The sequence below is a fragment of the Oryctolagus cuniculus genome, chromosome 7, assembly GCF_051225735.1.
Source record: "Oryctolagus cuniculus isolate XC-2025 breed Fujian yellow rabbit chromosome 7, ASM5122573v1, whole genome shotgun sequence".
NCBI classification, from domain to species: domain Eukaryota; kingdom Metazoa; phylum Chordata; class Mammalia; order Lagomorpha; family Leporidae; genus Oryctolagus; species Oryctolagus cuniculus.
The window spans coordinates 19,310,096-19,332,002 of NC_142873.1; the positions used below are offsets into that span (position 1 = coordinate 19,310,096).

General features: G+C 41.1%; 1 protein-coding gene across 5 annotated transcripts in view; it reads right to left on the reverse strand.

The window, feature by feature from the left end:
* Positions 1-21,907, reverse strand: part of DPP6 (dipeptidyl peptidase like 6) — a 1,254,484-nt gene that overhangs the window by 286,675 nt on the left and 945,902 nt on the right. The window lies entirely within an intron of this gene.

The following is a 21,907-nucleotide window of genomic DNA, read 5'->3' on the forward strand; positions in this document are numbered from 1 at the left end:
CACCTCAATAGTCCCACACTGGGGAACAAGTTTCCAGCACCAAACCCTAGCACCTACTGAAGAATTCTTTTATATTCTTCTATTTAGCTCATAGTGCAGCAGAAAAGTACTGGAATTATCTTTGACCCTTCTCCTTCCTAACTTTCCATACTGTCAATGTAAATTTGATAAGCAAGCTTCCCTAGACTTTTTAACTTTGGAATATGCTTAAAATCCAGACAGCATTTCCTTTCCTAGCAACACTGACCCAGTTTGAGATTTCTTCCTAACCACTGTGGCTTCTCTGGTGACCTGATAGGGTAATTACAATGAGTGAGGGGAGTACTAAGTGTTCCCTTCCTAACAATGTCCCAAGGTGGGCACAGTGGCTAAGAGCAGGTTTGAATCTTAGCCTGCTCCTCATGTGGTAGGAAAATCAGACAATTCCCTTACTTCTCTGAACCTCATCTTTTCTATGAAAAATAGGTATAGCTGCTGTATTTGTTAAACTACAAGAAAGGCTTAAAGGATGTTCTATGTAAATTTTGAGGAGAGTCTATGATCTACTAGCATTGTGCAGTCCACAAAGCTCTTACTCCTCTACTCTTCTGGGTGCAAGAAAAGAGAAATCCCACCAAATGGCAGAGTTGAGCTGAGCTCTTTTGAGAGATGGTAAGGGTGAGGAAACAAACTAGACTGTTGCCCACGGTCCCTTTAGACAGCTAGTGGTTAGCACAACCAAGCTCTTCATCATTTACAGCATCCTATTAGTATGGATGGACTCCCAAGGGTGAGCTCCCCAGCTCTGATGGTACAAAAGCAGAGACCGGACAGCTATCACCTGATGGCTGTATGCATACAAGGCCCCATGCTCCAGGTGGCCTTGGCAACCCCCTTCTCATTTAATCCTATAATCCCATCCAGAGAGGAAATGAAAACTATTGGAAGGTGAAGATGGGCTCTGGATAGGATTTACTCAAGCTAGGATCAAAGACCCCATGGTTGGTATATGTAATTAAAGCAAGAAGACAGGGTAACATGATGTGAACAGAGTCCGAAAACACTGAAAAAGGTTAACATGGGAAAAAAGATGATAAAGTAATAAAGAAAATAAAGACAGAGGGAAGGCAAAGTGAAATTTGGTGACTGGTTGGTACAAAAAGTAGTTATGTGTGTGAGATATCAGGGATAAGGGGAAAAAACCTGAAGGAGAAAATTAAGATACTATAAAAACAGCTGGAAAATATCATAAAATGAGAAAATGAAATGTTTACTCAGGTTTATTTTCTCACAATTTGGAGGTATACTATTACCAGATAAAAAAGGAAATTCCATTAGATTTTAGATGGCACTGTTCTTTGAAGTATTATTGGAAATTAACACAATGATCAAGTCCCTGAGCTGAAAGAAAGCAATCTGCCTCCAAAAATCCTAGCCAAGATTTAGTGGACGGTGACAGAAATGCCATGTAAACATTTTTTTTTGCATCCTTGAGAATGTTCTAAGAAGTCAAATTGTCAAACAGTATAGGCTGAATTCCAGGTACCCCCCTTCCCTTTCATCTGATACGGTGAAAGGTGGAATGAGGAAACGGATGCCTCATTTCCCAGAAATACTGCAGGCATTGCCACGTTTACATGGTGTATTATTAAATCTTTGGCATGACACATTGTTTAAAAAACATCCTTCGCTCCTGGATTTGGTAATTAATTCCATCCATTATTATGATCATCCATCCCACAGCATCTGGTGTGCTTCCAAGAAGCCCTCGAAGCCCTCTTTGGGGAACGGCTAATTATCAGGTGGGTACTCCATGCAGGGGAGGCAGAAGCAGACACTTCTGATGATCCCATCCAGATCCTTCGAGTAATTAAAATAAATGAGCACCTCTCCAATACTGCGGGTGGAGACCAGAGCCTAGCAGTTGGTGAAGTCTTTCTGGGAATGATTTCCCTTAATACTTGGGGCAGGTGTGTAGGTGAAATTGTCACTTTTTTTCCACGAGTAGGACCAAAATTCTCTAGAGTAGAGATGAGCAGGTTGGCTGAGTCTGGAAACAAAGCCTTCTGGGAGTCAGCTGGAGCAAGTGGAGGTGGTTTGCATAGAAGAGAGAAGACCTATGGGAGGTTGACAGGTGTCTGAGTTTTTTTTTTTTTTTTTTTTTTAAGATTTATTCATTTGAAAGGCAGAGCAAGCACACACACATACACACAGGGACAGACAAAGAGTGAGAAACAGATTGGGGCTGGGGGAGACAGCTGGAGGGGAACAGGGAGAGGGAAAAATGAATCATCTTCTTGTTTACTTCTCAAATAGCTGCAATCGTCACATCTGGGTGAGGCTAAAGCCAGGAGCTGGGAACTCTATCCTGGTTTCCCATATGGATGACAGGGCCCAAGTACTTGGGCCATCATCTTGTGCCTCCCTGGGTGCACTAGCAGGAAGCTGGATCAGAAGCAGAGAAGCCAAGACTCAATCAGCACTCCAACGTGGGGTGCTGGCCCTGCAAGTAGAACTTAACCCACTGTGCCACCATGCCCATCTTGAAGGCTTTGTAGAACTTTGTAAGTCAGAGCAGGCCTGTTCTCTTGCACACAGGAAAAGCATAATATTGACCTGTGCACATTGTTAGGACATAGATTTCAGACCAATGAATACACCTTTTGGTAGTTAATCTTATCCAACCCTAAAAAGGTCAACATCACCTGCTATGCACTGTGAGACTGAATCACATGACTGCTAGCATTTCTTCCTGCTCAGTTTCTACAATTCCTCTTCAAGTTCCCAGGCAAGGAGGTGCTGCCCCTTCACTCTCATACCCTCACCTCTGCCTGCTCTTGCCATATCTGTAAGATGTGCTGGCTGTAGCTGCCTAAACCTTGGAGCAATGAGTTCAAGCCTTAGTGGGTCAAATTTAGCCATCTCCTGACTGTGTTAGACATTCTTTACACCCCTTCTATACACAAAACTCACACCCTCTCCTCTCCAAGATGCTGCAGGAATCTCAGCCCATTGCAATGTCAGTCTACACTCAATTTCTCAGTTTCCAGTCTTCAGTTTCATTCATGTCTTTCATTGGGCACTAACCCAAAGACTTGACATCTTGCCTGGTCTCTATCCCTACTCCTGTAGCTGATGGCTCAGTGAATTCAAGTCCTCATGTTGAAGCTGAATGACAACAGGAAAGTTCCTGAATGAATCAGTCTTTCCTAGGGAGGTCTCCCCTTCTCTTCTCGAGCAGAACATCATGATCACACCTGGTCTAACTTTATTCTGCACACATTTGTGCACATCCGTCAATTTTTTATATCATTTCTATGAAGTTAAACTTTTTGTAATGATTTAAAAAACAGCCAATAGGACCCACTGGATAAAAATGGAAATACCCAATAGTAAAGATTTATATTCCCCCACTGTACTATGGGCTGGTTGCAGTTTGAGAGTGTCCCCTAAAGACTCATACTTGAAGCTTGGTCTTTATGGTGGCCTAAGTCATCCTCACAAATTTCCTGGAACATTAAATATTTATGTTAACTTTTGAGAATAGTTGTACATTTCAAAGTTTATTAATAGTAGTTTCACTTTCTGGAAATGGTTTAGATTTGCACTAATCTAACGGTCAAGGGATGCATTATAATTTCAAATGATTTCTCCTAGTTTTCCTCAGTGTAATTTTATGATAGTAATTATTAAGAGCACTGTTTCGTGGAGCAAAATACAAGAGTAAGAGATGTTTACTTTTCCAGCTAGAAAATGTCTCTTGGAGAAGTACATGCAGGGTATATGGTTTAGCTAAAAATCAGGTTGGGTCCAGTACTCTTTAGAAATATTTCAAGTTTTTATTCTAGGTTTCCTTTTTTTGGGTGGCTTACTTAAATAGAAAATCTTCAATGAACTTTAAGGGAATTTTGAACTTGTACAGCAAATGGTGAGATTGTGGGGAGACAGCTCATAATACAAAGATTTTCAAACTTTGTTCAGAGTCTAGATCCAGCAACAAACAATAAAAAAGAAATTACAAATCTGATTTGAGAGGCTGTCATTCAAGACAGAATGTATTATTCACCTTTCAACCCCTCCCCCCAAAAAATTACTGGTAAATATATGTTATGAAAAAGAAAAGATTAAAATTGTTTCATTTGCCAAAGTGAAATTATCTTCTAGTTCCATATTTTTCATGAACTTTTTTAAGTACCCACATATTAGGTATTAAGAGGTAGTGAAGGCCAACGCCATGGCTCAATAGGCTAATCCTCTGCTGCGGCGCCGGCACCGGATTCTGTCCCGGTTGCCCCTCTTCCAGGCCAGCTCTCTGCTGTGGCCAGGGAGTGCAGTGGAGGATGGCCCAAGTGCTTGGGCCTGCACTCGCATGGGAGACCAGGAGAAGCACCTGGCTTCTGGCTTTGGATCAGCACAGTGCACCGGCCGCAGCACAGCGGCCGCGACGGCCATTGTGGGGTGAACCAACAGAAAAGGAAGACCTTTCTGTCTCTCTCACTATCCACTCTGCCTGTCAAAAAAAGTAGTGAAATCTTTAGTAGGGGAGGTCTAGTGGAAGGTGGTAAGGCCACATGGGTGCCACCCTTGGGAGGGATTCATATAGTTGTTGTGGACCCCAGTTAGTTCCTGTGAGAGGAACTAGAAACGGAGATGACCGGGGCACTCCCCACTCTGACTTCCTGTCTCACCATGTGACTGCTCCCTCTGTGCACTCCCACCATTGGGATACCATCCACCCTGAGCCCCTCTCCAGAGCCAAATGGAGGGAAGCTGGTGCCACAGTCTCGAACATCAGAACTGTGAGCCAACAACATCTATTTTTACAGATTGTTCAGCCTTAGGAATTTGGTTACAGCAACAGAAAAAGAACTAAAACATCCTGGCTGTATATCTTTCCCTTTCCACCACATGGAACTCACAGGTTAGGGCAACATTCCAGTGCGGCAAGGACTAAAATATACATGGCATACAATCGTCAGATTCAAAATTTAACAACAACTGACCGGCCAGTGCCGCGGCTCACTAGGCTAATCCCCGCCTTGCGGCGCCAGCACACCGGGTTCTAGTCCCGGTCGGGGCGCCGGATTCTGTCCCGGTTGCCCCTCTTCCAGGCCAGCTCTCTGCTGTTGCCAGGGAGTGCAGTGGAGGATGGCCCAAGTGACTGGGCCCTGCACCCCATGGGAGACCAGGATAAGTACCTGGCTCCAGCTATTGGATCAGCGTGGTGTGCCGGCTGCAGCGTGCCGACCGCAGCAGCCATTGGAGGGTGAACCAACGGCAAAGGAAGACCTTTCTCTCTGTCTCTCTCTGTCCACTCTGCCTGTCAAAAAAAAAAAAAAAAAAAAAAAAAAAAAAAACAACAACAAAAAAAACAAACAAACAAACAAAAAAAACGGACCAATCCTTGGGATTCAGTCTTTATATCTTATCTGCTCTTCTAGAGTAACTGGTCTTCCACAAAATCTGAAATTTAAAAGTAGAAATGGTAATTTTATCTTGAATTTGTATATCAAAGGTTTGCTTCTACTCTTCATTCCACACCCAATCCTAAGGTACTTCAATCCACTCTTATGACCAATCCCTGTGCATTTAAGTCACGGATAGAGTGTTTCTTTCATCTTCTTAATGTCTTCAAGGTAATGCTTTCAGTGATGGGTCACCATGAGGAGGTTATCTGAGTATGAAGAAATATGATCATGGGGATGGATTTAAATACATGTATGTCAGAGATGAACAGTAAAAATATCAGCTCTGATTCCAAGTATGCTTCCAAATGCCCATTTCAAGAACAGCTCTTATATTCTGAAGTTTGTTTTGTTTTACCGTTTTCTCCTGGATGTTTCCATTTCAGCCATGTTCATGTGTTATGGGTTCCTCTTCTGGGACTAAATGAAACCAGTCAGAGTTGCTAGGAAAAAACCCAAAGGAAGCAATCCATGAGAATGTCCTTCCTGATTTATTTTCAAGGACAGATGGGAGCGTGCCCTGCCTTATTCCCAAGCGTGTCATACCCTGATCCTCTCCTTGGCTAGCCACTAAGAAAGAAGTAGCTGGTTTTCATACTAGCTTGGCAGCTCACTTCTTACTTCACTGCTTTCCTATTTTGCTGTTCTGCCAACCCTTCCTGCTGACTCATTCCTGATTTTGCATGAGAACACTACATTTTCTTGCTCAATTTACTGTCTACTTTCTCTTGCCTGAATATACTGCCTGTAGGAGCAGCCTTGTGGAGAGACAAGATAAAAATTCAACTTTTAATATTGTGCAAGTCTTCAGAATTTACAAGACATCTTCCTCCATTCTTTAACCTGACCCTCACACAACAACTTCTCTTGTGGCTGGAGAAGGAACTTTTTGCTTTGTCTTTTAAATTAAGAAATTGAGGTTCAGAGATGCGATGCAATTTGTCCAAGGTCACATAATGCCAAAGGAAGAGAACTGGGAGTTTAATGCTTTTACACTTGTAGTTTGAAATTGTTTCCATGATAACATGCTGGTGAGAAAGCATCTCCTACCCTAATCCACCTTTTCTTTTCCAGCCAAAAATGCTCTGATCAATCCATTTTCCAGAGAGATAAAACAAAATGAAAATAACTCTGGGGAGATGAATACTAAAACCACAATTAGCCAACCCACAGAAAGTGATCAGTCAAAGCCCATTGAAATCGAGACCTCAGAGAATGGCTCAGAATCCATGATGGTTGCTAGAAGACAGGGTGATACATGGAAAGAAATGAGAGCAACTGAGAGAAAGGCAATAATAGTGAAAAGGCAAAGTATGCTTATTCTCAACAAGCCGAGAAGGAGTTGGCTCTACCACATGCTTTGCTCAGCTCCTGTGCACAGCAGCTCACAGGCCTCTTCAGAGCCTTTCTAACAAATTTCCTCTCCCTGACCATCCTGATCCTTGGTCTCTCCCAGCCTTGAAGGTCAGATGCATTGGGCACACTTCCAAGAACAAAGAAGGTGGAGCATGGACAATGGGTTCTTTTCTCAGCTAACCTGGCACTAATGGAATGTAGCCTCTCACTGGCAGTTAATCCCAGAGACACAAATCAAACATCCCACAGGCTCATCATTTACAAGAAGGCACACTGGAAATATTTATAGGTTCATATATATACTTGGGCTGTGTCCACAGGATGCTAAATAACTCGTCGGTTAGCTTCACCACCCTGACATTCAAGTCTATGGTTGCACCCCTCAGTGTTTTATCACCTGCTTAACCTCTCTGCTTGGGTGCTCTGCCTGACTGACATGCAGCTGAGGCTCAGGAGACCTCCCATCTCAGTCTTCCTCCTGCCCTCCAGTGGGTGGGCAGGCACCCTTCTGTGGTCACTCAAGAAGGGAGGAGTTTGGCCCTTTTCTCCTGTCCTCAGGAGAATCACCAGATTCATCCCTTCATCAAATTTCTCTTCCCCTTCCTTTAGACCCCTTCTGGAAAGAACCCAGCACAAGTCCCTTTTGTCCCAGTAACTTTCTCATTTGTTGTTTCTGATTGATTATATTATATATGTAATTATATTTTATAAATAAATATTATACAAATATATTATACATATTTACTTAACTTTGTTGTAATGGGCCCTGAAATTCTGTAAGAGTTTTGGGCGAGAAGAACTGCCTTTAAATACCATTAACTTAATATTGCCACACAAACCAAAAAATGGCCCCCCAAACATTCTCCCCTCAGAGGTTTTTCGATGTATTGTTATCATTAACTAGTTTTTTTTTAACTATTGAACTTAAATGGTCCAATAAGACAAACAGCTCTGAGACTGTTTTTCCACCACTGATTCAGCCAGGGTGGCAGGTGTTAGACATAACATTTATTTATCTTTGAGATTTCTGGGCAGATTTGTGGACCTTGCCAGTTCCAGCAGCCTTCTTGAGAAGAGCTTTGATGATACCCACAGCAACTGTCAGTGTCATATCATAACAGCAACATGACCTAGAGGATGACAGAGAAAATATCTACACAAGAGCTTGCCAGGTACCATGTCAGCCACTGCAGCATCAGAAGATTAAGAAATTGGGGTTATCCTCCAGTTTCTTATAAAAACAATAATCAGTCTTTTCCTTCAGGTCAATAAATTTGCAAGCCATGTTAGCTATATGACAATGCAGTACAGGGGCATAGCTAGTACTGATTTGGCCTGGATAGTTGGGGGTAGTCACCATAGTGAAGCCTGCTGCATTCATTGTTGGGTCATTTTTGTTGTCACCAGCAACACTTTCACAACAAAAATCTTTGACAGTCAAGTTCTTGATACAGAGGTCCACACTGCTCCCAGTAAGAGTTACACTTAATGCTTCATGGTGGATTCCAATAGATTTTTTAACTTCAGCTGTGAAACTGGTGCCAAGGAGAGCCCCATGCCAGGTTTGGGAACACCAGTCTCCATTTGGCCCACAGTAACAGGGACAATATATTCAAATAGGTAGACATCCCAGAGGGGCAGATGTTAAGTGAACTAGTCAATAGTAGGATGGAATCTGTGGCCTCAAGCAGTGTCTACTGGCATTGCTCCTTTATGGGTGACATTCCATCCCTTAAACCTTGGCATGTTAGCACTTGGCTCTAACATGTTGTCAGCATTCTAACAAGAAATTGGTCAATTTTCTTAATGTTTGTGCTAATTCCCTTAATGATTTATTCATATTTTTTCTGACTATAAGGTAGTTCACTGTGTGCAACCAATTGGTGAAAACTGTTAATCTTTGGGTCATGGAATCAATGGAATATGCCATCTTTTTTTTTTTTTTTGACAGGCAGAGTGGAGAGTGAGAGAGAGAGACAGAGAGAAAGGTCTTCCTTCGCCGTTGGTTCACCCTCCAATGGCCGCCGCGGCCGGCGCGCTGCGGCCGGCGCACCGCGCTGATCCGATGGCAGGAGCCAGGAGCCAGGTGCTTTTCCTGGTCTCCCATGGGGTGCAGGGCCCAAGCACCTGGGCCATCCTCCACTGCACTCCCTGGCCACAGCAGAGGGCTGGCCTGGAAGAGGGGCAACCGGGACAGAATCCGGCGCCCCGACCGGGACTAGAACCCGGTGTGCCGGCGCCGCTAGGCGGAGGATTAGCCTAGTGAGCCGCGGCGCCGGCCGGAATATGCCATCTTAAAGGAAATCAAATAGGAAACAATGTTAGAATATAGAACATATAGTAAAGGCATTTCTTGAAATTTTGTTTCAGTTATAGGTGTTTGTTTTCTATGTCAGGTTATAAAACATGCCTACTATTTTACTTTGTGTTATAACTAAGGAAGTTGGAACTATTTTTCTTTTTCAGGAGTTCTCCAAGTGCTATGAGATGAAGGAGACCCTTCAAAATTCATGTATCAAGATTCCAACATCCAATAACTTAAAATATGCTTTCCTTTTTGAAAATTGAGTCTTTATAGTGGTAATCAAGTTAAACTGGCAACAGAGTGGGCACAAATCCAGTATGACTAGAATACCTATCAAAAGTGGACATTTGGACACACACATAGGAGGAAGACTGAACAGACATGGGAAGAATACAATGTGAAGACAGAGGACTGATGTGCCTATAAGCCAATGACTGCTGGCCAACAACCAGCAGCTGGGAAGAAGCCAGGAAGGATTCTCTAACACATTTCATAGAGTCATGCCCTGCTCACACCTTAACCATAGACTTCTGGATTCCAGAATTCAGAGCCCATACTTTTCTGTTGTTCTAAGCCACTCATTTGTTGGTATTTTTCCACAGTGGCTCTAGGAACCAAGTGTACCAAAAGTATGATTCTTGTGAAAAATCACAGCATTGCCTAGGAACTTGCAGGAAATAGAAATCATCCTACCAAGTCAGGAGCCCAGAAATCTGCACTTTAACACCTCTCAAGTGAGTCCGATGCTTCCTATGTTACAGAACCACTGTTGTACAGTTGGTAGGGTTATCCAGGGTTTGTGACTGACAGAACATGGTTATTTCCACTCATGAAGGTCTAGTGAGGACCATTTGAAATCTTGTGAACAAGGGGTAGGCATTTGGCTTAGCAGTTAGCACACCAGTAAGGATGTGTGCCATCCATACCAAAGTGCCTGGATTCGAGTACCAGCTCTGCTCCCGATTCTAGCTTCCTGCTAAGTTCACAGAAAGTCATGGCTGAAATACTTGGGTCTCCGCCCCCATGTGTAAAATCTGGATTAACAGCCTGACTCCAAGCTTTGGTCTGGCCCAGGCTTGGCTATTGTGGGCCTTTCAGAAGTAAACCAGTAGATGTGAACACCTTTTCTGCCTACCTATCTCTGTTTCCTATCTGTCTCAAAAATAAAAATTTTTTAAAAGTTATGAAAAGTGGTCAGGATTCAATTGATGAAAATAACAACATTCCCAACCACAGCATTTAACAAGGAAGTTCGGTTAACACTATACATTTGCAAGTGCTACATATGATTTCAAAGCATCAATTCCTATGAAAAATTCAAATGTTTCATAGTCATTGAAAAGATTTTTATACTTTTTGAAGTAAATACAAAATGGAGTAGTTTGTTTTCCCCCCACATTCTTAGCTCTCTTCAGAAGAACAAGCTTGTGGGCTGGAGAGGCCCTAATGGGGGATTTATCATATATTTTGTCCAGGGGTCTCATTAATCTATACCAGTGACTCATAATCTTTTCCCTCTTGAGCTTTTTCATTTGAGTCAGAGTCTGTCAACAAGCAAAGCTTTGCTACATTGTCTGCACCAGAATGGGATCTTCAATGCCAGCGAGTGTGGACCTGGGAAATATCTTTGAACCTCACTGGCTAGAGTACAAAGCCAGAATCCAACCCCCTAATAACTGTAGAAACAAACCAACATGTCTGTAGAGCAGCCTCGTGATGGACACCTCTTATGGCTTCCTAACATTCTAGCTCATTGTCAAGCTCCATCATCTGTCTCCCCTCCCCTTCAAATCCAAAGGCCTGCTGTGGCTGCTAACAAGCGCAGCATCCATGGGAAAGCCAACTTCCTGTGAGTTCTGTGTCTCCACGTTACTTAAACGCTCCTGTGGCTCTTTTCTTTGGACTTATTTTGTGTATTTACTTTCATTTTTTAAAAAAGTTTATTCGTTTGAAAGGCAGAGGAAGAAAGAGCGAGAGTGAGCCTCCATCCAGTTGTTCACTCCCTCAAATGGTCACAACAACTAGAGAATGGCCAAGCTGAAGCCAAGAACTAGGAACTCCATCCAGCTCTCTCAGATGGGGGTGTGGGTGGGACCCAAGTACTGGAGCCATCATCTGCCGCCACCCAGGGTGCACCGTAGCAAGAAGCTGGATGGGAAGCAGAGGCACGACTCAATCTCAGGCACTGGGATATGGGATGCGGCATGCCAACGGGAAACTTAAACCTGTTTCTCCACAATAATCACTCCTGGGCTTCCGATGATAGATAATGTTTTCATTTGCCATTCTTCAGCTGGATATTTGCCACCTGCTCTGCCTCTAAGTGTACTGGCTGTGATGTTACCTACCCACTTGCAGAACAAACTGCTCACTATGGTTTCTGTTTCATATATGCCCTCCCTTCTTTCTGCTTTTTGGGCACACATGAAAATCACACCATTCGTGGATGATCTGATGACTACTTGTTCATACTCTGATTCCCTATTTTCCCTGAAGTTGTAAGTTACTGACCTGCCCCTTGGGATTGGTGTATATTTATCACTGATCATTAATTCATACAATGTAAATTCCAACAGCATGCCAGTGATGATTTCCGACTTCACTGTAGTGTCCACATTTGTGTCAGAGATGGGATCCGTCTTTAAAATATAAAATACTGGTCATACATTTATCCCAATGGGTCAATGTGCACCTACTTAGCTTAGCTGATGGTTCTCACCTATCACTGATGGTAAGAACCCCACTGGGTTTATTCTTGTGAGATTCTGACTCTTTACATCAGGGCTGGGGCTAAAGAAACTTGTGTTTTTAATAAGAGTGCCAGTTATTTTTATCATCTGTATGCGGAACAGCAAAGTAACTGCATACAAAAGAGTCATTCTTGAGTGTCCCCACCGCCCTGAAGTAAAATATTACTTGAAGAGTCTTTCAGACTACGCTCATGAATGCAAGCAGTTACTGACACAGCAAGATATATTGCCCTTCTCCCCCCGCCCCCCCCAACTGCCTCAGCACAGACTAGAATTATAAGTGCATCACAGGTCAGCAAGAGAATAGTTTGTTTTCAGTACAGTGACGGACAAAGTTGCAGGGATCCACAAATCTAGAGAAATATGCTCTCAGCATATTTTCAGCAGCCAGCATTTTTGCGCAGTGCATTGGCAAGACCACACTTTGTTGGAGTATTATTATCAGGAAATTTGTGCCAAATACACAGACGAGGCTGTAGAACTCTGCATAATGTTACGGGGCTCCTGAACATGAAGGTGATACTTTAATGAAGAAAAGCCAGGGTAGAAAAGGGTAGGGCGGGCTGAGGCGGTTCAGAGATACCTGAAACACAGTGCTAGTGGACGAGCCCACAGAGTGTGTTCCCCTTCTCACACCTCAGAGATTCTTACAGCAATTGAAAGTCGATCATCTGTATTGAAAACTCAGTATTCTGTACCAAAGACTGTTTTCACTAAATTCATCTAGTTCCACATAGAAAAACCCCTTTACGAGTAAGACAGACAATTAGATAGGTTGAAAGTGACTTAAGAAGCGAATAAATAGAGTAAAAATCAGGTGAGAGAGGCATTTATAGGACAGTGTCTTAGCTGCGTGCACCAGACTTTCTACAGTGAGAGCTCACAATCCCTGCGGTGCTGATTTCCAATGGCTTGCTTCCTCACCCTCATGGTCATTTCTGAATCTCATTCTCGTTGTACTGTGCTTCCCACGTGTATATTATTAGGTTTCATGAGAGGTCATGTTTTTGCTTCTTCCCTTATTCTCCGACTCTGAAATAGCTCATGTACCCCTCATTTCCTTTGTTTATATCTCAGAAGATTTTAGTTTTTCAGTATCATAGACGACCTACAAAACTTTCCAGAATCGGTAACTACTGGGTGATATCTACAGTTAAGGTAAGAAGAGAAGGGAATATTTGGCAGAGACTCACTTTCTTGTTCTGATCCTAGCTTGTTTTTCATCCCCTTGATCACCTCCTTCTATAACACTCAAGTATTATGAACAAAAAGCTAATCCTTACATAAAAACTGCAGTAATTCTGGAAAATTTAGTGGATCCTGTCCAACTAGACAAGATACAGACCTGGCAGTACAGAATATTCTGTAACACTCCCAGTCTCTACAGACAGACCAGAACAAGCAGTATACTTAGGAGTCTCCATAACTCCCTGAATAAGAAAGTCTGGCACTTGTGATAACATCCCAACCAGCCTCTTTGATTTCTTCTTGATCTGCGATTACCAAATATAATATCCCTGTTACTCAATACTTTAACATCCAATCTAGCCAAGTGAAAATGGCGCAATTTATTTTGTTGGTATGTTTTTTTTTTTTTTTGACAGGCAGAGTGGACAGTGAGAGAGAGAGAGAGAGAGAGAGACATAGAGAAAGGTCTTCCTTTGCCGTTGGTTCACCCTCCAATGGCCACTGCGGCTGGCGCACTGCAGCCGGCGCATCACGCTGATCCGAAGCCAGGAGCCAGGTGCTTCCCTTGGTCTCCCATGCAGGTGTAGGGCCCAAGCACCTGGGCCATCCTTCACTGCACTGCCTGGCCACAGCAGAGAGCCAGACTGGAAGAGGGGCATCTGGGACAGAATCTGGCGCCCCGACCGGGACTAGAACCCGGTGTGCCAGCACCGCAGGCAGAGGATTAGCCTAGTAAGCCACGGCACCAGCCTGTTGGTATGGTTTTAAAAATGTTATACACAAAAATGAACTGAATTTTAATTCCACTTTGTAGGAAATTTGAGATATTTTCATATTCAAAAATGTTGACTCCAGTCTTCTTTATAAAACAGAAAATCTGGATAAATGGATCTGCCTATCTATACATGCATGATGAAGAAAGTTGTGGTCTATCTGCACAGTGGAATATTCTGAAGCTCTTAACAAAAATGATTGTGAAAGCTATGTAGTAACATGGAATAAAAATATGATAAAATGTTAAATGACTAAAAGTAGGTTTTGTATTAAAATAATTATGTGGGAAAACATATATGCAAGTAACCTAGAATATGTGGTCTTCCTTGTTATTGTCTCTTTGTGGGCGACTACCAGATAGAATAAATACTTTTTCTACTTGGACTAGGGAAAAGAACGTATTAACAGAAGAAAATCAACAGTAACTGGTAAAGAAGGCTAACAGTTACAGACAAAGTAAACTACAAGAGGGAAGCAGGTTGAACACATCATTGCTAAGTAATCACAAGCTCCTAAAACCATTGAATACTACATCTTTGCACGGTTTGCACCTTGTTTATTTGGCTTGTGCTTCTTTCCAACACTCAACATGGGCTAACACATCAATGGCAGACGGCAGAGTCTGCCAGCAGGGGCAAGTGCTGCCTGGCTTGAAGTGAAGTATAGTGAGCAGAGGGCAAGAGAGAGAAAACTGAAGACTACTTTCAAGAGGAACAGATAGTATTAAATATAAGAATTAAAATCTTAAACCTTAGAAAGTACACATTGAAATCACTGCTGAAAATCCCCATAGCCAACTGGTTAAATGTAGGGTAATATCAACTATTAAACAACTTTGGAGGTTTCAACGCCTACCATAAATATATTGTAGACACATTCTCAGCAGGCTCCCAAGTCATCCCATAGTTGCTAGGGGAAGCAAAAACAGTCAAACATGATGTCTCAGATGGGGCAGGAACAAATGACTATTTATTAAAATTCATATCCAGAGTCGAATAGTGTTGGAGAAAAAAGAACTCTTAACTGTAGAGAAAGAACAAAGAAAGGGAAAGGAAGGGAGGGAAGAAGGAAGGAAGGGAGGTATCATTATATCTTTTTTTTGACAGGCAGAGTGGACAGTGAGAGAGAGAGACAGAGAGAAAGGTCTTCCTTTTGCCGTTGGTTCACCCTCCAATGGCTGCCACGCTGCAGCCGGTGCACTGCGCCGATTCGAAGGTAGGAGCCAGGTGCTTCTCCTGGTCTCCCATTGGGTGCAGGGCCCAAGGACTTGGGCCATCCTCCACTGCACTCCCTGGCCACAGCAGAGAGCTGGCCTGGAAGAGGGGCAACCGGGACAGAATCCAGCACCCCGACTGGGACTAGAACCCGGTGTGCCGGCGCCGCAAGGCGGAGGATTAGCTTATTGAACCGCGGCACCAGCCTCATTATATCCTTTGAGCTGTGTTTATGGACTGCATGGAATCTGTTCTCTTTGCATTAAGATCACATTAACATGAGAATTCATCAACTGATGAGAATCACACTGTAGTAACTATCAGGCATTGCTATAACCCTGAGAATCCAATGTCTTCAAGGACACCATCCACAACTTCCACACCCAGGAGTTGAAAGACGCCAGCTTCTGAGAGTAAGCACACACTTCTGGGTATTCACTGAAGGAGCGGATGCTCCACTAAACACAGGCATAGCTCAAAGATAAAACCCATCAGAGGAGGAAACCAGTGATCAGTCCCATGAATGCCTAAAAATAAATGCAGAAATTCAAGAAACAAGGAAGACAACATGACTCCCCAAAAGGAACAAAACACCACTTCAGTACTAGAATGTGAGGACGAAGAGATTGATAAAGTATCTGAAAGTGAATTCAAAAGAATGATCATAAAATTACTCAGAAACAGAAATAAATGAGATAGAGAAACCCATACATGATATGAATGAGAAATTTTGCCAAGATATTGAGATATTGAAGAGAATGCAAACTTAAATATTAGAAATGAAGAATTAAATTTATAAAATAAAAAATACAATACAAAGCCTCAACAATATTCTTGGTGAAGTAGAAGAAAGAGTATCTGAGCTAGAAAACCAACCCTTGGAAATATCTCAGTGAGACAAAAAAATAAAAAGAAATTAGAAAAACTGCAAACAGTGTTTGAGATTTACAGGGTACTATCAAATGACCAAACATACTTGCCTTAGGAGCTCCTGACACTGTAGAAAGAGAACAGATTATAAAGCCTATTCAGCAAAATAGCAGAAAATGTCCCTAATTTGGAGAAAGAAGGGGACATCCTGGAACAGGAAGCACATAGAACTCCTAACACACATGATTAGAAAAGACTTTCAACACAACACGTTATAGTCAAACTTGCAGCAGTAAAACAAAGATCCTCAAATATGCAGGAGAGAAATGTCAGATTAGAGAGTCCCAAATTAGACTAACAGCTGGTTGATCATAAGAAACCCTACAGTTTGGGAGAGAATTCAAGTCCAGAAACAAAGGAACTGTCAATCACTTTCAGGTACAGCATACTGTGCCCAGCAAAGCTCTCATTTATAAATTAAGGTGAAATAAAGAACTTCCAAAACAGAAACTGAATTTGTCACCACTTCTTCAGCCTTATAAATGATTGTTAAGGATATATTACACACAGAAATGGAGAATAGTAATCATTATGAAAGAATGTGAAGGCAGAAAGTCTAGTAAAAGTACAAAGTAAATCCAAAGCAAACTATAGGAATACATATGAAAAACGGTAGGAGCAAATTATTACTTATTAATAATAAAGTCGTATGTAGATGGCCTAAATTCTCCAATCAAAAGAACAGGCTGGCTGAATAGATTAACAAGATGCATCTATTTGCTCCTAAAAGAAACACATCTCACCAAGAAATATACACACAGACTGAAAATGAAAGGATGGAAAAAGATATTCCATGCTAACAAAAACCAAAAAGAGCCAGTGTGACCATCCTAATATCAGACAGAAACTGTTAAGAGAAAAAGGGCATTATTTAATGATTAAAGGATCAATACAATAGGAAGATGTGACTATAATAAATGTATAGGCAACCAACCAATGCCAGGGTACCTGGCTTTATAAAACAAATATTAATGGATCTAAAGGGAGACAGACTCCAATACAATAGTAATGGGGTTATTAATACCCCACCTTCATCACTGGACAAAACAAAGAAACAGAGCTAATCTATACTAATCAAATAATCTATAGCTAATCAAATGGACCTAACTGATATCTACAGAACATTTCAACCCACAGTGGAAGATAACATTCTTTTCATCAGTGCATGGAACTTTCTCTAGGATAGATCATATAATAGGCCACAAATCAAGCCTCAAACTCAAAAAATTTAAACCATTTCATGTATCCTTTCTGATCACAATGGAATAAAGCTGGAAGTTAACAATTTGAGAATCTCTAGAAAATATGCAAACACATACTCCTGAATGAACAGTGGGTCATAGAAGAAATCAAAGTGGAAATAAAAATATTTCTGGAATCAAGATGACAATACAATATATCAAAACTTTTAGGATACACAAAAGCAGTGTTAAGAGAGAAGTTTGTAGCACCCGGTGCCTACACCAAGTAACTAAAAAGGCACCAGATAAATGAGCTATCAATGCATCTCTAAGACCTAGAAAAACAACCAAAGCCAAAATTAGTAAGGGGAAAGAAATTATTAAAATTAGAGAATAAACAAAAGATCAGTGAAATGAGCTGGATTTTTGAAAAAAAATTGATATACCATTGGCACAGCAAAATAAAAAGAGGGAGAGGACCCAAATCAATAAATCAAAGATGAAAAAGGAGATGTAACAATGGATGCCACATAAATAAAAATATCAGGAATTACTATAAAAGCTATAAACCAACAAATCACAAAATCTAGAAGAAATGGTTAGATTCTTGGACACATACAATCTACCAGAGATTGAATCAGTAATAGAGACCCTCCCAGGAAAGAAAAGTTTAGACTTGATGACTTCACTGCTGAATTCTGTTAGGGTTTTAAGAACTACTACCAAATATTCTCAAACTACTCAAAACAATTAAAAGGCAGGGAACCCTCCAAACTATTTCTATATGGTCAGAAATACATTACTAGAAAATGTTACAACAAAAGAAAAATCTACAGACCAATATCCCTGAAGATCACAGAAATAAAAATCCTCAATAAAATACTAGCTAATTGAATCCAACAACACATCAGAAAGATCATTCACTCAGACCAAGTGGGATATATTCCTGCTAGGAAGGGATGGTTTAACACAAATCAATAAATGTGATACATCACATTAAATTGAGAATAAAAACCATGATTATCTCAATAGATACGGAGAAAGCATTTTTAAAAATATAACACCTTTTCATGATAAAAACCTTAAGCAGGTCAGCACCATGGCTCACTAGGCTAATCCTCCACCTGTGGCGCCAGCACCCCGGGTTCTAGTCCCGGTTGGGGTGCCGGTTCTGTCCTGGTTGCCCCTCTTCCAGTCCAGCTCTCTGCTGTGGCCCGGGAAGGCAGTGGAGGATGGCCCAAGTGCTTGGGCCCCTGCACCCACATGGGAGGCCAGGAGGAAGCTCCTGGCTTCAGAACGGCGCAGCGCGCTGGCCAGGGCAGCCATTTGTGGGGGTGAACCAATGGAAGGAAGACCTTTCTCTGTCTCTCTAATTCTGCCTGTCAAAAACAAAACAAAACAAAACAAACCTTAAGCAAATAATGGTATAGAAGGAACATTTGTCAACACCATCAAGATAATATATATGACAAACCCACAGCATCATATTGAATGGGGAAAACTTGGAAGCATTCCCGCTAAGATCAGAAACTAGAGAGGCAAAGGGATACAAATTGGAAAGGAGGAAGTCAAACTATCCCTCTTTGTAGATGACATAACTCTAAAGCTATAGGAGAACCTAAAGCTCCACTACTGGAACTCATAAAAGAGTGACAAATTGGCAGGGTATAATAGTCACAAAAATATATTAACACACAAAAATCAATAGTTTGTGTAAACAGACAATGCCGTGACTGAGAAAGAACTTACAAGATCAATCCCTTTCATCATGGGTTCAAATAATTTAAAATCTTGGAATAAATTTAACCAAGATCTCCACAATGAAAATTATAAAACATTAAAAAGAAATAGAAGACACCAAAAATGGAAAAATCTTTCATGTTCATGGATTGGCAGAATCAGTATTATCAAAATGCCCATACTACCGAAAGCAATTTACAGATTCAATGTCATACCCATCAAAATACCAACAACATTCTTCACAGATATAGAAAAAAATGATGCTGAAATTTGCATGGAAACACAGGAGACCACGAACAGGTAAAGCAATCTTATAGAACAAATATAAAACTGGAGACATCACAGCACCATACCAGATTTCAAGACATACTACAGGGCAGTTATACTCAAAACAGCCTGGTACTGGCATAAAAATAGACATCTAGACCAGTGGAACAGAACAGAAACCCCAGAAATCAATCCACACATCTACAACCAACTAATATTTGACAAAGGAGCTAAAAATCAATCCCTGGACAATCTCTTCAACAAATTGTGTTGGGAAAATTGGGTCTTCATGTGCTATACTAGAAAAGTCCCCTACCTTATACCTTATATAAAAATCAACTCAAGATGGATCTAGGATCCAAATGTATGAATTGATACCCTCAAATTACTAGTGAAGAACATTGGAGAAACTCTACAAGACATAGGCATTGGCAAAGACTCCTTGGAAAAGATCCTAGAATCACAGGCAATCAATTCCAAAATAGACAAATGGGATTACATCAAGCTGAAAAGCTTCTGCACTGCAAAGGTAACACTCAACAAAGTGAAGAGGCAACCATCAGAATGGGAGAAAATATTTGCAAACTATGCAACTGATAAAGGATTACTACCCAGAATCTATAAATAGCTCAAGGAACTCAACAATAAAACAATCAAGAAATGGGCAAAGGACTTCAACAGTTATTTTTCAAAAGATGAAATCCAAATGGCCACCAGCCACATCAAAAAATGCTCAGGATCACTAGCTATCAGGGAAATGCAAATAAAAACCACAATGAGGTTTCACCTCTCCCCAGTAAGAATGGTTCTCATACAGAAATCAACAAACAATGAATGCTGGTAAGGATGTGGCGAAAATGGTACCTTAATCTACTGTTAGTGGGAATGTAAACTAGTACAGCCAGTATGGAGGTTCCTCAGAAATCTGAAGATAGAGCTATCATATCACCCAGCCTTCTCTTTTCTGGGAATTTACTAAAATGAAATGAAGTAAGCATATGAAATAGTTATCTATACCATGAAGTTTATTACAGCTGTATTCACAATAGCCAAGATATGGAATCAACCCAGATGTGCATCAAGCGATGACTAGATAAAGAAAATGTGGTCTCACATGCACACACTATAGATTACTACTCAGTCATAGAAAATGAAATCCTGTCTTTTGCAACAAAATTGATATAATTGAAAATTATTATTCTTAGGGAAATAAGCCAGACCCCAAAAGACAAATATCATGTTTTCCCTGAATTGGGTTAACCAAGTACAAAAAATGATAATGTATATGATTGAAATAGACATTTTGAGATTTGGTTATTGTTTGTAGCCCTCATCTCTACTGTTGAGAAACTGTTTTCTTTTTACTATTTTTGAATTATTTACTTAGTGGAGGATTAATATTGTGATTATAAAATGAACTGAAAGTATGTCATTGTAAAAAAGAATGGTGGGGTAGTAGCTGGAGTGCGGCTTAAATTTTCAGTTCTAAAAATAGGCTTTTTATGAATCCATGAATGTCCATATATTTTTGTAGTCTTAGAAGATTTCAAAGTGTAGGACATTCTAGAAAAAGGTATAGGTGATCTTAAAATGACATTTATTTGAAGTTTGCAGCTATTTTGATAGGCTTTGGGTTGTGTGTGGTGTAAGCTTTGGTCTTAGTGAGTTGTCTGCCACTTTAGAAGAGGATCACAGGATGGAGAGATCAAAATAACACAGAAAAAAAAAAAAACACTGATATATGGTTCAATCCGTTCAATCCTGCATATGAAAGCAAAACTGTGCAAATGAAGATATGGAAATAAATGTAAACAAATGTAAAAGAGTGCTCTAATTGCTGACAGGGGCAATTACTGTTGCTTTTACCATAAGTAGAGAAGATTCTATAGGCAGTGCCAAAGGGAAGAAAAACCTATTTAGTTAAAATTACTCATGCAGAGGGGAAAAATGCAGTCTGCTTGAACATTAAGATTGTTTCTGAGCCTCCTATCCTAATTGGCAATTTTGTGTGTAGTGAAATTTCATATTCTACAAAAGTGGACTCTATATATATCTTCCCATTTTGACAATTCCAAATACATTGGAGGAATCACAGCATGTTTTGCTTCCGAGATGAATTTTAAACTAGGGCTAGGAGGAAAGGGAGGTGACATCTTAATGCACGGCTTTCTGATGCTGCATGATTATGATGAAACTGACATTAAAAAGTGATCAGTCGGTTCTGACTGTGCATTCGCCATATGGTTAAGGTCCTCTAATGAACATTTAAGGAAGAATAGTTCTGCATTTGGACTGGGTTGCAGAAATTTTTTCATCTTTTTCTGGAACTAAAAATACAGGAGGTGATGAGCTGGCATGGCTCCTCAGAACTCACCAGATGGCTATGTGTGGCTTCTGTAAGAGCTGTGTTTGCAGCACAGCTTTCAAGGTGTGGTCCTCGGAATACTTGCATCAGACTCTTTCTGTGTGCTTGCTGATTGTGCAGCTCCCTGGGTTGGCCCCAGATTTAGTGCACACAGTCTTTGGAGCTTGGAATTTGCATTTTGACAAATGTAAACAATTTAACACCTCTAGGTGAGCATACCAATGTTGAGACTCTGTTAAGAGTCTTCTTTACAGACTTGGTTCCATTTTTAACTACCCAAGACCTTCTTTTTATTTATTTTTTTGACAGGCAGAGTGGACAGTGAGAGAGAGAGACAAAGAGAAAGGTCTTCCTTTGCCGTTGGTTCACCCTCCAATGGCCGCCACGGCTGGC